The sequence below is a fragment of the Lindgomyces ingoldianus genome (genome assembly GCF_010093535.1).
Source record: "Lindgomyces ingoldianus strain ATCC 200398 unplaced genomic scaffold BDR25scaffold_64, whole genome shotgun sequence".
NCBI classification, from domain to species: Eukaryota; Fungi; Ascomycota; class Dothideomycetes; order Pleosporales; family Lindgomycetaceae; genus Lindgomyces; species Lindgomyces ingoldianus.
The window spans coordinates 125,156-131,572 of NW_022985225.1; positions in this window are offsets into that span (position 1 = coordinate 125,156).

Consider the following 6,417-nt stretch of genomic DNA (forward strand, 5'->3'; position numbering starts at 1 on the left):
CTTAATCCTCTTTATTATATAAAGATGCAACTCTGTAGTTCTTACTGTTTTTCTAGCGTTAACTATATTTTATCTTTAGTATTGTAATAAGGTAGGCACCCCGCCTGCTAAGCTGATACTATACGACTTTCCCTACTGTACTAAAAGGTACGCACGAGAATACTTAGCTAAGTATTCTTGTGGAGGATAAAATAGCCTGGCAGTAGCTGTTTAGAAGATTGGATGAAGTGACTCTGCTATCTAAGAGAGTTGAAGGCTCTCCTTATATACACCGAGCTTCGGAACATACTATCTCCAGATCCCGAGCCGCGCCCCAGGCTCCGAGCCCCAGCCAAGGCTCTTAGTGTACGCGACAATTCTTACATAGTATAATAGATATATAGATAATGCTAGGGCTAGCACTAGCACTAGCAGTTGTCTCTAGTCTAGCCTAACCCTCTATAAGCGAGAGAAGGCCACGTGGTTAACCGTGCCTACCTTGTTACACTACCCCCTCTATTGTCTTGCCTGTGCTGTTACACTAGCATTAGAAACTTAGTTAAGAAAATTAAAACTACATATTTAAAAATGCTAATAAAGTTATAGAAATTTTTACAGAATGTAATACTTGCTTTAAGAATAACCTTTAATAGCATATACTATATAGAGAACTCTAAGCTATTATAGCGCTAACTTAACTGTAGGTAATAATAACTATAGATTTTATTACTAGTATTCTACTATTATGTAAACTTAAATCTAAGCGCCTCTGTAACATAATAGCTATAACGTACTTCACAGGCGAGTTGCTTACACACCTAATTTGCTTACTTTTGCTAAGACTCTACTAAACTACTTTTTCTACACTAATACATTCCTAATAACACTACTTAGACATGCTAAAAGAACATTAAATATAGCTTACACTTTAAGCTTTTAAATAAAATATAAAACTTTTAAAGAAACATGCTAACATACTTTATAAGCAAGTTGCTTACACACCTAAGTTACTTACTTTTACTAAGACTTTACTAAACTACTTTTTCTACACTAATACATTCTTTATAACACTACTTAGATATGCTAAAAAAAATGTTAGATATAGCTTATACTTTAAGCTTTTAAATAAAACATAAAACTTTTAAAAAAATATACTATAGCTAACATACTTTATAGGCAAGTTGCTTACACACCTAAGTTGCTTACTTTTGCTAAGACCCTACTACACTACTTTTTTTACACTAATGCATTTCTAATAACACTACTTAAATGTGTTAAAGAAATAGTAGATGCAGCTTACACTTTAGGCTGTTAAATAAAACATAATACTTTCTAACTAACACACTATAGCTATCTATAAAGTCTTTTAAAAGATAATAAGTAACTAACACACTAAATAACTTTTCTAAGCTAATTATATAGCTAACTTATAAAAGCTAGATAATAATAAGAAGTAGGTAATTATTTAGCACATACTTAAGCTAGATGCGCAAAAATTTCCCTCTTAGCTAGTAGCTATAGCTAATATAGCTAATTCTTTACACACTAAGCGTAATATAGGCTATATTAGTATAAACTAGCTTAATATATTTATTAAGTGTTACTTAGAGCTTAAAGTAAAGTTTAAGTGTAAGTATAACTATAAAAAAGCTTTTTATAAGAATCTTATAGTAATTTAAAGCTAGTTTAACTTTATAAAGAATATTAAAGCTAAGTATAGTATCTAAAATAATAACACATATAACTTTAATAAAATAGGGTTTATAATAAGCTAGATATTTACTAAAGTAGTTATTATAAGTTTAGAGAGATAAGAATAGCTAAAAGCAGTCTAGCTAGGTAACTAGAAGTAGATAACAGCTATCTAAAGCATTAATGCTAAAAAGTAGGCTATTTTACTTTTTATTATCTTTTAGGGTAGCAACTACTTTTTAAACTAGTATAAAAAGAAAAATTTACTTTAAGATTAAGTTATTATAATTTTTAAGCATAGCTAGACTACTAATTAGCTTAGTCTAGACTAGTTAAAGCACTTTAATGTGTATATAAAAAAGTGTACTGTTAGCAGCTACTGTCTACTAGTTATTAATAGCTATAAGAGCTATAACTTACTTTATTTCTAGTAATACTATAAAGATAATAAGATTATTACTATTTATATACTTTTTTACTTATTACACCTTTTATAGCTACTTAATGTAGGTTGTTTTACTTCTTTAAAGAAAGTATATAAGCGCTAAGCTAAAAACCTTATGCATAACTAAATTACTTATATTATAAAAATAAAGTTTTTACTATGCTTTAAAGTAGCTTATAATACTATAATTATTTTTAGTAATATCTAAGAAGAGTTTTAAAGCGCTAGATTAGTTCCTTTTAACTTATAATAAGTTATAATAGGCCTTAATGTAAAGTTACGCACTTTATTACTACTACTACTTATATATAACAAGCTCTAGTAGTTGTAAACTCTAAGTAATACTTTAAAACTTAAGTTATAATTAATGCTTATAAAAATAAGAATTTAAAAGCATATAAATAGTTTACTAACTTTTATAGTTAAGGTGTTTAAAAAAGTTTTAAAAGGGGTAGTAATAATTACACATAAGCTAGTGTTAGCATAATAAAAAATTACTAAGCTTTAAGCAGCTAATAAAGCTACTACATAATATAAATTATATAAAAGAAAGCAGATTAAAGCAGAAGAGACTTTAATAATTTAAAAAAGCCTACGCTTAACAGCTCTAAAAAAGTTTAAAGCGCGCAGTAATAGGAAAAAGGTAAAGAAGCAGGTGTAAGCTAAAGTAGGTAAGCTATTCTAAAGGCGCTGTAGATAGTGCAATTAGACTAGGCATAACACGCAAACGTGTAAGCAAGAAGCAGAAGTAGTATCTAAATAATATTCTAGGCTGTACTGTACTATATAGTGCTAGAGCGGGTTGTTATAGGCTATAATAGAGTTTGTTAGGGTGGGGTCTTAGCAAAAGTAAGCAACTTAGGTGTGTGAGCAACTTGCCTATAAAGTACGTTATATATAAAGTTTTATAAAAAATAATAAATAACTATAGTGCTAAATAACTTTTATAAGCTAATTCTACAGCTAAATTATAAAGGCTAAGTAATAAAAAAAGTAAGTAATTATTAAGACTATACTTAAGCTATATACACAAAGAATTTTCTTTTAAATAGCATTTATAGCTAATATAGCTAATTCTTTGCACACTAAGTATAATCTAGGCTATGTTTATATAAACTAGCCTAGTATGTTTATAAAGTGTTATTTAAAGCTTAAAGTAAAGTTTTAAGTATAAGTATAGTTAATAAATATTTAGCTAATTATAAAGCTTATTTTACTAAAGTTATATATGTTATTATTCTAGATACTATACTTAGCTTTAATATTCTTTATAAGGCTAAATTTACTTTAAATTACTTTAAAACTCTTATAAAAAGCTTTTTTATAGTTATACTTATGCTTAAATATTACTTTAAGCTTTAAATAACACTTTATAAACATACTAGGCTAGTTTATATAAACATAGCCTAGATTATACTTAGCGTGTAAAAAATTAGCTATATTAGCTATAAATACTATCTAAAAGAAAATTTCTTATGTATATAGCTTAAGTATAGTTTTAATAATTACTTTTTTTATTTATTACTTAGCCTTTATAATTTAGCTGTAGAATTAGCTTATAAAGGTTATTTAGCGCTATAGTTATTTATTATTTTTTATAAAACTTTATATATAGCTATAGTATATTTCTTTAAAAGTTTTATGTTTTATTTAAAAGCTTAGAGTGTAAGCTATATCTAACATTTTTTAGCACATCTAAGTAGTGTTATAAAGAATGCATTAGTGTAAAAAGACTAGTTTAGTAGGGTCTTAGTAAAAGTAAGTAACTTAGGTGTGTAAGCAACTTGCTTATAAAGTATGTTAGCATGTTTCTTTAAAAGTTTTATGTTTTATTTAAAAGCTTAAAGTATAAGCTGTATTTAACTTTTTTTTACACATCTAAGTAGTGTTATTAGGAATGCATTAGTGTAAAAAAAGTAGTTTAGTAGAGTCTTAGTAAAAGTAAGTAACTTAGGTGTGTAAGCAACTTGCCTGTAAAGTACGTTAGTAATAGATAAAATAATAAAGCTTATTTATACCTAGCTCTTTAAGAAGACTATAATAGCAAAAGAATTCATTTATAAACTTATAAAACATGTACTATTTATTTATAGTTATTCTAAGACTATTATATCTAATAGAGATAAGCTGTTTATAAGCAAATTTTAGAAGGCTACTATAAGACATCTATCTGTCAACTACAAGCTTTTAACAGTGTACCACCTTTAAATAGACAGACAGACTAAAAAAGCTAACTAGACAATACTATAGTGTCACGGTATCCTCCCCGGATCCCAGACATAACTGTATTGGACGCGTACTAGAGTATTATTAGTGCACGTCTAACACAAACACAACACAACATAGACATAAACTTAAGCATAAACTGCTTTAACACTAACTAAACCTAAAACAGGCTTAATTTATACTTAAAGCGCTTAGACTTTTAAGCTAAGTATTTAATTACTAATTTCCTTCTAAACCTTCTTATTTCTTACATAACATCTTATACTTACTATAATACCTTATATAGTAATTAAACTAGACCTTTATAAAGCTCTATAACTTTACTTATGTATAATTATAACATTACATTATATTAAAACTTTAGCTAAGAATAGCCTCTAAATCTAATTTAATAAGCTTAGTACTTACATAACTCTAAGCTATTAGAGTAAGCTAAGAAGCCTTTTAAGAAGCGCTTACTTTATAAAAAAGCTACTATATTATAAGCTTTAAAGCTTTTTAAAAGGACTTTAAAGAACAGCTTTATATTATTAAACAGTCTATTTCTGCCTTAACTTTTATTATAGTAGTAGAAACTAAGAACTTACTAGCCTTAAAGCTTACTTAGAAGTCTAGAGATAGCTTAACTCTTTTCTGCCTAATGCTACTTACAACTTATAACTTTTCTAACTTAGTAATAAAATCTAACTAACTCTCTAATCCCTTACTATTTAATAGAAAACAGAAAGACTTACCTTTTTTTTTATACAAGCTCTAATATAAACTTAAAGAAAATATAAACTAATTTCTTTTTAAACACTTTTAGTTACTATATACTTACTTTTAACTTAACTATAACATAATAGCCTTAATTAACTTACTAATAAATAAAAATATTATTAACTTAGATTAATTTATAGTGTTTTTATAAGTAACTTATAAAGACTTAAATAAAAAGTTAACAGCTTTAAGTTACTTAAACACTTTATAATAAAAAAAAAAAAGCTTTACTTTACACTTTACTAAGTTCTACTAACTTACATCTAATATAGGCCTAAATAAGATAGGTCTAATTACAGCCTTATATAACTTCCTCTTAACTAAACTATAACGCGCTATAGTAAAAGAACCCCTTCTAAATAACCTTAACGCGTATGTAAACCTAATTACTACCTATAATAATAACATAAGGTTCCTCCCTGTACAAGCCCTAATACACCCCTAAACTAGCGTAGTTATAAATAAAAACTCTAATATAATAAAAATTAATTTAAATTATGCTTTAGTTAGTTCTAGAAAGTGTAAAAATTATAAAAAGAAAAGTTAATACTTTAAGTGTAGTAAGCATAGTTATATCTTCTAAAACTGCTTTATTTTTTTTTCTTAAGTCTATATAAGTAGCGCTGCTAGCACTTATTAAAGATTTTTACTATTTTAATTTTGTTTTTATAAGGGCTTTAACTTATATTTAAGCCTTAATCCTTTTTACTACTTTTAACATAGCCGCAGCTATAGCAGTAGGAGCCTGCAAAAAGGCTTGTTTTAGGGCTAAGTTGCCCTTTAAGACTAATTTAACACTAGATCTCTACTAACTTATAGGCTAAGTCCCCTACTAATAACTAAAAGTACTAAGTTAATATTTCTATATGTTTATAATAAAAAACTATATTAGCTTTAATACAGGCTTTTATTAACTTAGGAGTAAATAGCATAGGTTACATTAATAAAGAACTAGCGTGTAAACTAAATCTTTAATTAACACTACTTACTTAAATAATTTACCTAACTAAATTTAATAAAAAATAACTTAAAAAAGGTTCTATCTTTTATACTATAACTATTATAATTACCTACTAACACTATAAGAAGCAGATTAAACTCTATGTAATAAACATAAAATGTTATAACCTAATTCTAGGACAACTATAGCTGTATTAGCATAAGGTTGCTTTTAATTACTAAGAGTAAGTTCTAAACTTTAACTCTTTTTAATACTAAGATGTATACTTACACTTACACCTAAACAACACTTAAATAGCACTTAATATAGAAGGTTTCTAGACTTACTTTCTAATAACCTAGAGAAAAACTACTTA